This window comes from Pieris napi, chromosome 3, assembly GCF_905475465.1.
Source record: "Pieris napi chromosome 3, ilPieNapi1.2, whole genome shotgun sequence".
NCBI classification, from domain to species: Eukaryota; Metazoa; Arthropoda; class Insecta; order Lepidoptera; family Pieridae; genus Pieris; species Pieris napi.
This window is the reverse complement of record NC_062236.1, coordinates 12,689,844-12,702,562: the sequence shown is the minus strand read 5'-3', so window position 1 is coordinate 12,702,562 and position 12,719 is coordinate 12,689,844. Positions and strand designations below refer to the sequence as shown.

At 33.5% G+C, this 12,719-nt stretch overlaps 1 protein-coding gene across 1 annotated transcript in view; it reads left to right on the top strand.

Moving 5' to 3' along the window:
* The first annotated feature begins 288 nt into the window (after positions 1 to 288).
* LOC125063377 overlaps positions 289 to 12,719 on the top strand; it is a 56,583-nt gene continuing 44,152 nt past the window's right edge. The window contains exon 1 of the mRNA XM_047669786.1: positions 289 to 686. The gene's annotated coding sequence lies outside the window, so the exon portion shown is untranslated. The remainder of the gene's footprint in view (positions 687 to 12,719) is intronic.

Here is a 12,719-nt window from a genome sequence, read left to right as displayed (position 1 = left end):
TGTGCAGCTTGTCTTGTCGATAGGTAAATCGTAAACGTTAAATGTTAAAAAATCACTAAAAATTTTGGAATTCCATTTAAAATATGTATATAAAAATTTGAGGAGTGCCATCTGCTTTCACCACTAAGAAATAAGAATTACTAAGCATTATAATCTAACTATGTTGAATAAACATCATAAACTTTGAACTTGCAACGAGTGCACGTGCTACTTTATTTGGTAGGATTAAAGTTTGTGCATTTTGTACAGTGCCTGCGAGACCGCCATTTTGAATTTGACATTCTCGTTTTGCCCGTTGAGCGTATCGGATGTGTGTTTATTGGTGACGCATGCGTGAAGTGACAGTCAGTGTCGATAAAATCTTAACTCTCAGAAACTTTCTGTTAAGTTTACTAACAAAGCTAATTCGTGAAATCATCATTATTATGGTGCGGTATTTAGGTTTTAATTTGAATTTACAGATATTTTACATTCGAAGTGAGCCGCGGCTTCAAATGTGAGCATTCCAAAGCGAATGTTGAACTGTGTTTTTTTTATTCAGTGATTGTTTTCGATACTTTTTAAATTCTATAAAGATCAATCCTATGGACACTGGACTCATTAAGACCCCTACAATATAGTGATATGGTTTTGTTTTACGTTTGCTTCGTTGTGATTTACTTTCAACTATTGCCGAAATAGTCAAGGTAAGAAATTTCAATTAATATTTTCGCAGGATACGTCACTTTTTTTAATTTTAGCCTAAAGTAAGATATCATAAATATTCAGGGCCTTAATTAATAGCGTTTTAATTTTAAAACCTATTACCTAAAAATGCTATTTTTTATATTATACTAGGTATAGTATAGAAAATACGTTTTTGTTTTACTTTTTCTTCCAATATCCTAAATATAATTGTAATAATTTTTTTTTAATAAAACTTCAAATGAAATGAGATGTAATATAAAATAAAAAAAAAGGGTGCGTGTACTTATGTACGCGCGTAAGAAGTTATACTTCTTTGGCATTATTAAAAATCGTTTTTGATTGCATGCAAATAATTAATTACAATGATATAATCAAAGACTGGAAAAGGAGTCATTATAGTCAATAAAGTTCAGTTTACATTTGAAAAATTAAATAAATAAAGTGTAACTTACATCAAGTGTAACATAAATTCTATTATTATTCGAATGTTGTTTTTAAATTATGTCCAATGCCGTAGCATCTTCCGTTGGCAACTTCATTCTGTTAATTTTGTGTCACGGTGCGCGCGCATCGTAAAATTTCACTCTCATCAATTTTTCATAACGCGCCTAAAGAAGTATAACTTCAAAAATGATTCTTACAGGCAATAAATTGGAAAAGTACTTGAATTCACCAAGCTATTTTTCCTTATTTTGGCTGGTTGTGTGACCAATTTTATAATTTGGTTAAATTATAAGGTAAAATAAATAGGTATTGTTTCTGCCAATTATAGCCTAAACAATTTTATATGATATTTTCCCTTGTGTGAATATAAAACTATTTTGTGGTTATATCATTCTTTATTCTGCATCAAAGCTCAATGAATACTGTGAACTGTCCAAGTGACTTGTCTTGTGGCTTATTGTAAAACAAGTTAAAAGAGTGTTTGTAAACAAAGTTTATACAATATAAATGCTGATTACTAGCTAGTATCAGATTTTATTATTTAAATTTGATAATTAAAAATTAATCATCTTTTCTAGATATTTATCTATACAAAAAGAATAAGCAGGTACACTTTTTATTTTGAAATTATTTATACATAACTAGCTGATCCGGCAAACGTCGTTTCGCCATGTATATCATTTATAATAAAAAAATAGGGGTTGATCGTAGAGGGGTGAAAGTTAGGGGTTGTATGTATTTTTTAATGCTGTATCATAAAAAAATAGAAATAAAAAATTTTGTCTAAAAAATAAAAATAAAAATTTAGGGGTGGACTACCCTTAACATCTGGCGGGCTGATTTGTGAATCTAAACCATTCCCAGATCCCCTTGAAGACACACAAAAAATTTCATCAAAATTGGTCCAGTCGTTTAGGAGGAGTTCAGTCACATACACACGCACACAAGAAATATATATATTAAGATTTGTCTACATATAATAATAATATAATCTAGTGTTAGTTTGGATTACAAGATTTCAAAGAGTAAAATATTGGCACTACAAAAACCTATCATCATATAAGATCTCTACACCTGATAATAGATATAACATACACAATGCCTTATCTTATCTATGTAGGTTTGTCTAGAGCTTATCCAGAAAAAAACATGAATGTCTTTCATTGTCTTTCAATCTTTATGAAATTATAATTATTATGTGCAATATCTAAATATAGTTAACAACTTACGAAATTAAATATTACGGTTAAACAAGTAAGACGAACTCAATGAAATTAAAATCTATTAAAAACCAACAAAAAAACTATTAGTTACAGATAAAAAATAATACACCGCTAAATTAAATCTGTAGAAAACATTTAAAATCCAACGTTCGATTTTCAAATGAATTGATTTCTAACATCGCGACTCTACCGTAGAGCACAAAATCGCATTAGTGTTGGTCTCAACCGGTTCGAAGAGTTCAAAAAAGCCCGCAGCCGTTGAATTTCGAGGTCGCAACCCAATTGGGGTCCGCACTTTGTAGTACACTTTCTCCGAGAGTGACGCGCCCAGACTTTTCACCACTACAGGTGCAAGCTGGGGTGACAAATCATGTAGGCATGCGAAATTTCCCAAATGTAAAACAAATATTGTTCATTACAGACGAAAATTATCCAGTATGACTAGAAGACTACTACTAGACTACTAGAATAATATAGAACATAGAACAGGATGATTACTTATACTGCTGTAGGTATATGCAATAAAGCACCAACGGTAATAGCTATCTCGTGGATTTCTAAACTCAGATGATATACGACGAGTACGACACGTTGTATTTACGATTAGTAGCTCACAATCGTTTAGGTACTATTAGTTCCTTAAACAGGTTGTGTGGATATAGGTACAGGCGTAAAAATAACAATTTACGGTCTCACCTAATGTCCTAAAGAAATCGTGGGAAATGGGTTGACTACGTTTACAATACTCAAACAAATTCATTTGTTTACATGCTTTTTCCGTGGTGACTACAACTGTTGAATGGGTTTTAAGTTTTAGTAGAATAGCTTTTAAAAGATCGTGGTCTATATTCAGTGGCGGATTTACAAATTTTCAAGGTATAGGCTGTGAAGTTATTGCCGCCATTTTTAGAATCCAACAATTTCGTAGGACGTTAAATAATTTTTGATTTTTGAGCGCAAAATTATACAATTACTATTTGAAATATAAAAGGAATAATAACTCAGGTACAATATTCGCGCATGAAATATGTATTACCAGTTATAACAACTTACAAGATTTAGATTAAATACTAAGACATTCTTTAGCATAGTGATTTGCGTACGATTCATATGTAACATATTAGTACAGTTATTATAATCAAGTGTCGTGCGCAGAACGCTGATCGCCTGTGAAAATTATCAAAAGGGCAAGCTTGATGACGCTACGCTACCGCTTTAGTTTTGATTAAAATGCCCACTTTGAGTGACGTGAATATTATTTAAAAACCACATCGCCAATTTGAAAACTGAAGTTGATAAGCGTTTTGATCCGTGCATTACTGAGCTGTATTCTTATTAAACTAGCTTTGTGTATTCGATTCGTGGTGTTATAACACATATAGTCTTCCGTGACAATGGACTATCGAACACAAATATAATTTTAATTTTGTGTCTTGAACGTACGAGCGAGTGTTTAATTGCCTACATAGACAGTACCTAAGTCTCTTGGTACACAACCGAATTACGAACCTACGATCTCAGGGATTAGTTTTTTTTTCCGTGACTTTTCATTTTCTCAAGTTTTCCTTAACATACGCACGAGACTTATATATTTGTTGACAATGTTAATAAATCATTATCTTTAAATTTTTCTTGACATTTCTAAAAAGTTCTAAATCTATTTTGATAAAAACGGCAAAAAATAGCGGTCACGTTCATACGATTTTTTACCGATTTTCAAACTCTTAAACTTACATGGGAATAGAAACATAAAAGCCTTCAAGTGGTTAATGCATACCAGATGCTCCAGACAAGACAATACTTAAATATGTAAAAGATTTCTTTCGTTTTTATATAAATTTTTACTTTAGGAGTGCGTAAATGATGACGCAATACCAAGAGGTTATAGATCAAATATTATTGTGACGTTCTTATCGATTGCTAATTTTGTCAGTCTAAGTTAGCCAATACAGTTATCCCTCTTTATAACTCGGTTGATTGGTTGGTAACACGAGCTCATATAACGCGTTATGTACAAATGAATGACGTTTAACGTTTCGCGTTAAAGGGGATTCAGATCGAATTAAGGATTATGTTATGAAAGAAATAAGTGCGTGAAAATTTAAATGACAAAATACAGAAATATAACGTTGCACTCGTTATATGGAGAAATAACTGTGTTATACGACTGTGTTATATGAAATCGCGTAATACGGAAATGCGTAATGAGTATCGTGTTATAAGAGGGTTTAATGTACTATACGTACTGGGAGCCAAGCAATTCTACCCCATTTTTTTTAGTACGTACGTAACATAGGCCTTTTGACATTTGACAGTTTCCATTAAATTAATTGAAATATTTCTGTGTATAGGATATTCTTGATCGATCGACAAAGCTTCTCCATTTGTGTAATATAGAAATATTACACTTATTTAATTGTCTGCGCTTGAAAATGTCGCGGAAATTATAAAGATGACGTTTACATGAGTAATGAGATCATCATTCTAAAGGAAACAGCAAAAATACTGTAAGAATTCATAATACGTCAATTATTCAACGATGAACAGTAATGTCGGATTTTTGAATAGAACTGCCAATTTGGCAAACAAAGAAAATCATTAATATTTATATTACAAAGTAAAGGAAGGTTACAAAGATTACATTCCTTTCGACGAAAACGCTTGTGATTCTTGTTGCACCTTCCAATGGTGTCACCAATTTTAGGGCCGATTTACATTATCTTAGTGTTTAGGAGAGTGCTTTAGTACAACTTGAAAGGCAAGTTCTTTAGCGTAGCGTTTACTAAAGCAAGTAGCGTTTACATGTTTCAACTAAAGTACTATCCTAAAGCACTCTCCTTAACACTAAGATAATGTAAATCGGCCTTTAGAATTGGTTCGCTTTTTTCTTTAATGACCCTAAGATGTTCTGTTAATATCGAAATGAATAGAAAAATTGTATGATGAAGTAATTGATCCTTACAACTTGGTTTACGACTGTTATATCTATTAACCCCAAAAGATACGAAAAGAACGTACGATATATCTTCTGATTCGGTTGTTTTGATGTTCTCAACGCTATAAAAATGATTCGTAGCAAATACGGTTAGTAATTCACAATAAGTAAAAATTTTTTTGAAGCGAGTCAAGTTCGGTGGATGTTGTTGTAGATATGTTCAGATATACATATATGTTAAATTAGCTGTTCCCTGCCACGCTTCGCTGTGGCACATTGTAATTGAATGGTTGAGAAATGAGAAAGAAAACATTTCATATAAGTTTAATTTTGGAATACTTGTGGAAAAAAATAATATAAAAAAACCAAAATAGGTTAAAACCAATCCTTGATGCGGATTATATATCATGCTAAAATTTCAGCTCGATCGGTGCAGAACTTATTGAGTTTTTGAAGCGTACACAAACCAACATAACATTTTATATATAATAAGACTAGTGGACCCCACAGACGTTGTCCTGCATGATATTTCAAGCTATTAGGATATTAAAGTATGAAAGTACCGACTTCAGCGCCACCTGCCGGGCTGATTTGTGAATCTAAACCATTCCCAGATCCCCTTGAACACACACAAAAAATTTCATCAAAATCGGTCCAGTCGTTTGAGAGAAGTTCAGTGACATACACACTCACAGAAGAATTATATATATAAAGATTAAACACTTTGTTTGTAACTAGGTAACAACTAGCTTTTATTGTTTAAAACATGAGCTTATAACTAAGATAATATTAGGGGTAGTGGGGTTGCGACGCTGGATTAACAAAAAACTAACTTGACTTATTGAAGAGTTCGTAAATCTAAGTGACACTTATGTTATTGGACATTATCGGAAACGAGAATGTTAAATTACTCTCATATTGCCTGACATTTTGTTTACGATTTTAATTATTAACTAAAATATATGTAACTTAACTAATATTAGGTTACATAACTAGCGTTAAGAGATTATTAATAAATTCCTTTCTCTATATCGCTTCTGGAACTGGTTTCCGTAGCGCCACTTGTTCATTCATACAATGCGTCATTAGACTTCAAGTACTCCTGGTAATGAACTGTATGTACATAATGCTGGTTGCTTTGTCATCGTTTGCTGTGTTTACTGCGTATTATGCTTATTTTGGGCTAGATGTGACTGATGTATGTATATCTTAATACATATATATAAATCACGTGTCACGTTGTTTGTCCGCGATGGACTCGTAAACTACTTAACCGATTTTAAATTAAATTTGCACACCGTGTGCAGTTTGATCCAACTTAAAAGATAGGATAGCTTACATCTTAATTTTTAGCCGCAATATTATAAACACCATTTCTTCATAATAAAACTTATTTAATACAAAGAGTCCCCTAGTGAGTTGTGTGTTATTGCGATTGTGAGGAAGTTGCATGAATCTGGTTCTGCGCCTTCTTAAGTTCTCATGTCACTTTCAGACATGTATATCCTTTCTTCAATAGTATCTGATTGTCCTTCTAGTATGTGTGATGTTTGAGAGCAAACATAAAATAATAATAGTGATTTGTAAATTGATAAAATTCACTTCATTAACCTTTTATTACCATCAGCAGTGTAGGCCTAGTGGTTAAAGTGCGACTTTCATTCCTGAGCTCGTAGGTTCGAACCCCAGCTGTGTACCAAGAGTTTTCTATGTTCTCGTAAGATGTAGGAAAAGATTCTGAAGAAACAGGCATGCCTTAGAGTCGACGGCCTCTGTCAGCCACAAATGGCCACCTATTAGAAAGATAGATCACGAAACAGATAACGATATCTGAAACCAAGGGTTCTAGCGTCAGTGGTGTCTTTTATCACCATCATTAAATAAGGAACAGTAAAAAATGGTGGAAAAATTAAACTTTGATTTACTTTTAAACATGGTTGTAATTAATGCCTACATCATTCAAAAGAAAGTACTGATGTCCTCATTCGCAAGTTATAATTAAAGTGGCATTTAACAGGCCTGTTATCTGCGGTTATCTCCCCGGAAACGAACGTGTGATGTTTCTCGACTTATCGCGCGTGATAGCAACCCTTTTAACAATGACTTTAGTAAAAACGAAATATATATTTATTTTCGCTTCATATATACAAGTATGTAGTTATAGAGAGAGTTAGCGTGGGACATTGAGTTGATATAAATTTTATAACGTATGATATGATATGTACGATACAAATAATATATGAATTGACTAGTAATGTAAAATGTAAAATTCCCTTTAAGACAAATTTGCGCCAATGTGTGTGGCAGAATATGCTAACTTACGATTGTACCACCTTACCATAGTTTGTACCATATTCTTGCATTAAATTATTATTATTAAATTATTATAAATTTAAACTGTGACACGATTATTACGAGAAATACATATGTACATCAAATTTTGTCAGTAGTGTTGGGCTAGTGGCGTATGTTCGATTGTTCTAATCGTGGTAAAAGAAGTTTCTTTCTTTGTGCGTAATTAGAATTTGCTTGAATAGACAAGAATCGTGAGGAAACCGACATGTCTCAAACACAGAAATTGGTGTCAGACATAGAAGGCTGATCACCTACTTATCTATAAAATAAAAAATGATTAAAGAAACAGATGCAATCTGTGGGCAAGACACATTTTGGGTAGAATAGTGATTCCCAACCTTTTTCCCGCCTTAAGCGGGCCATAGACGGACCGCATGTTGCAGTCAAGACCGACTGGTGTAGAGAGGTCGCCGCACGGCGATCTGCAGTTTCCATACTAAATTCATATTCGCAATACACGGATCGCTCGAGCAGTTCCTGAGCAAACCGCATGTTGCAGTCGGTCTTGACTACAACATGCGGTCCGTCTGTGGCCCACCTTAGCCTTTCTAAAATTCTTATGCCCCCTAATCTAACTTGACTTTACTTACGAAACTCAAACGATAGGTTTTAGGAAGAAATTGTTAACGAAGCACAGTAAATTAAAAACATAATGAAAAACATTTTGATTTCCAAATAATTTTTCGTATAGCCCCCCTTAACAATCAAATTCTCCCCCTTTGGGGGCGTGGGCCTCACGTTGGGGTTGAGCCACGCGATTAGTGTTATTAAGTAGTTAGGGTGTGTGACAAGTTTATGTGTTTATTGAGCCTTTTGCTTGATAGACAATTAGGATCAGGTAATTTTTGGGTACTTGACACAACGGAGACATATACGAGATTGTCCCTTACCTTATAATTAATGTTAGTTGCCCACTATAAAATAAAAGTAATTTTTTGCTTTACTAGGACGATAGTAGGTATATTGTGATATTTTAGAGAAGACACCCAGTCTTCAGAAATACTACTGAAGTTACAAAATATTTATACGTACCAAAAGGATATCCCATTGGATAGGAAAGGATTGATTAGCTTCAGTTCAAACAATTTGTATGACTCAAAACTTGGCAATTAAAAAGAGTGGTGGAGAGTTTCTTGCCCTCTACTCCCTTGACTTGCGAACTGGTAATAGTAACTAGACGTTTGGTACAGACGGGGATAGAACTAACTAAAATTTCCACGCTGATGCCACTAGGCCAACACTGCTCTATTATTTTATATATGTCACCGTAAAATTGTAAACACCGTTAGATTGTAATCTATCTCGCGAGATTATAAACTGTGGAAAGATTGTGAACCTCAACGAACTGCTTACAATTTAACGTATTATTATTCGGTAGTTATATGAAATTGTTGGAAAGTAAAATTAATCTGTAATTGACCAAAGAAGTTTGAATGATAACTAAGTTAGTGTAGTACAATCTACCGAATAATAATACGTTAAATTGTAAGCAGTAAGCTGAGGTTCACAATCTTTCGACAGTTTATAATCTCGCGAGATAGATTACAATCTAACGGTGTTTACAATTTTACGTTAACATATACATACTCAAACGCCGGCAACGCACTCGCGAGCCCTCGGGCATTGAGAGTGTTCATGGGCGGCGGTATCACTTAACATCAGGTGAGCCTCCTGCCCGTTTGCCCCCCGTTCTATAAAAATAAACAGTAAGGTCTACTCCTGAACGCATTTTAGGGTTTGCAGGTCACCTGGTTAATTAACTTGCATTTTAATACCCAACACATGTTCATTAAAATTTCCAGCACAATTGGAGCGCTGGGGTTTCGTATTACAAACGGAAATTTCATTCTGTACCTAGAATGGGTGTTGAACACAATGGCCCATATTTACAAGTGAACAGTTGAGATGTATTGCGTTGCTTTGTTAAGGTTTTTTTGCATTAAAACAATGTTCTTTGACTAGAATCATACCTATAGTAATATATTAGGTTCCTGTACTTACGGGTTATAGTAGTATAGTACGAGATCCGGCTGCAGGATTAGTGCGTTCTTCGGTTATTTGATAAAAACCCACTTTTTTTGTAAATATATAATTACGAGAATATATATATATAATATCATATTAAATATAGGTTACACAAGTTATTAAGCAACAAGTGGCCTAAAGACTTCTTCCAGGCAACCAACAAGTACTGAGGCAAAAAACAAAAAGTGATCATAAAGTAAAAAAACTAAAATGACACTAAAACTACAGTAGAATGTAAAAAAAAAACGCGTGTGTAGTTAGTACAAAAGTTATACTTCTTTGGCGTAACAAGGTAAAAATCTTTTCAAAGATTTTATTTTTCGCCTTATTCGAATTCGTTTATAGAAAAAAACGACACTAACAATAGAAAAAATTTAAGCTAGCCTTAATTATGAGGCAGAAGAGAAATGCTCAAAAAGAAGATTCTTAAATAAATTTAAAGACTGAGCTCGTCTGATATCAAGAGGTAAGGAGTTCCAAAGCAGGATTTGCAAAGTAAATCATTCTAAAGGAAACTGGAATGCCATGAACATTGTTATTTTATCGGTACGTAGCTACTGTTTACTTATCACAAATTAAACTCTATGTTCAACGTCATAAGACATAAGTAACAGTGTGGTGGCGTTACTGATTAGATAGTCGTGTCAATATCATAAAACGGAAAATGTAAAGGTTGTTTAACAAAGAAATGAATCACAATACATTGCGAGGGTATGCGGGTTTAACCACAATTTTGCCATAAAATGGACTTTGAATATCGAAAAATACCATATGGCGATTTTGCTTTCTTTTCGTTCTTTAAGGCCGATTTACATTATCTTAGTGTTTAGGAGAGTGCTTTAGGATAGTACTTTAGTTGTAACATGTAAACGCTACTTGCTTTAGTAAACGCTACGCTAAAGAACTTGCCTTTCAAGTTGTACTAAAGCATTCTCCTAAACACGAAGATAATGTAAATCGGCCTTTACTGGAAGTTGGCCGTCAGTCTCGTGAAGAGTCTGTCCTGTGCCACTAAGGAACTCTTCCGCAGTCGCAATACCTGTCAGAAGCCATGAATTTTTCCTTCTACCAACACGCCGTTTACCCGGGATTTTACCCATTATAATTAATTGAAGGTGGCCCAGTTACGCACGGTAACTTTGTTTTTATCGCATACTTATTTGATCCATATGACTAATCTGGATAAAGTCCCCGCAATGGGATTATGGGGCAAAGAGGCGTTATTAACAGCTATATATATAAAGTATGTACATATATTTATATATAATACTAAATGTATTAAGTGTTCTGTGTCTGTGGCTTATGTATTTCATTATGCACATTATCTTATTAAAAAAATAGGAATAAATATATATTTTAATTACAATTCAGGAATAAGTTTTTTCGTGTAATTGTTAATAAAAATATGCAAGTATCTCAGGAGGCAAGCTGTTGTAATGACTTCCTCCGATATAGGTTATATTTTTGCGACCGTTTTGGTTCTGATTTTTGGTAGATGGATATGGTTAGTGCTATGCCGGCTATGTGCTATTGAAGTTAGATTTAATTGTTAAATGTTATACATATATACAATTCTTTAATTAAATTTTAAAAAATCCCATAGTTAAATATCAACTACACCAAAACTTTGCGGTTTTCATTATATCGTTATCAAAGTATGTACTTTAATTTTTGAAACCACAGCTATTTTTTAAATAAACAACCTTGTACATTTAAGGATGTTATCAACGTAAAACCCCAATGAAATATGTTTCGTTCGCATTTACACAGCTGTTGTCTGCACATTCTTTAGAAATGACGTACTTCAGTTTGCCCACGCGCAGCGAAACCTGTGAGGAATGACCACAAGCCACTCATCAGACACTTTCATATGGCGCTTTAAGGAATTTAAATAAAACTTAACGAATCAATTGTGGTCAGCGACTGCCACATCACCATACTTCTAGAAAAGAGCGTGCCGAGCCAGCACGCGAGCGTGGTTAGTGGTATTATAGTATTTGGGTCTAAGGCAATCCGGTTTCCTCACGATGTTTTCCTTCACCGTTCGAGCGAATGTTAAATGCGCAAATAGAAAGAAAGTCCATTGGTGCACAGCCGGGGATCGAACCTACGACCTCAGGGATGAGAGTCGCACGCTGAATCCACTAGGTCAACACTGGCCAGTCCATGGGTAACAAGCCAGTACATGGGTGGGTTTTGGATGCTTTGATGTCCGAGTGAAGTTATATGGAGTTTGATATTTAAAATTGTTTGTTTAACAATAACTAAAAAAATGCTAGTATTCGTATGAATACAATATTGTTGATTAAAACCTTAACATAACGATCAAATATAAAGTATTTACAATTTTCTTAACCTACATCCTAATAAAAAGAAATTAAAACAAATTTAAAAAGTTTGGTCCCTGTTGCAGTGTACCTTTAATGCTGGCAGCATTTCCTCGCTGTATTTCAATACTTATTCTTACTTGTATAATTTTTTGTTACATTTATGTTTACCAAAATCGTCATATATTTTAGAAAAGATAGCTTGTAACATATACTGTAGTTATAGCATTATGTGTGATGTGGTAAACCGTAATAAATATAGATACAAATACTGCAAAATATTAATCTATGTCAAAAGCTAAATTGACTAATCTTTTTCGCCTAATTATTAGTTATCTTCAGACATTGGTTAGATAATATAAAACGAAGGTTTCATGTGTTTTATCTGAAGCGCTTGAGTTGGCCGTGAATATAAATTGGATAGATAAGCGTTGTCGTTTACATAATTAAAATGTTTCAGAGTTAAATTTAAACCCAAAGTGGTTTTCGATGGGAATTGTTCTCGTTTTGTTTATATGTGTAGTTGGTTAACATTGAATCAAATCTTCAATTGTAGACCCTTGTAAAGAAATTAAGTATATATCTAGTAAGTATTATGTATCTCGTTAAATAAACTAATAAATAAAAAAATATATATTAGGTATTTTTTACTTAAAAGAATTCCCAAATCTCACACATTACACTCACTCACTCATATGCACACAACCACTCACTCATTCACTC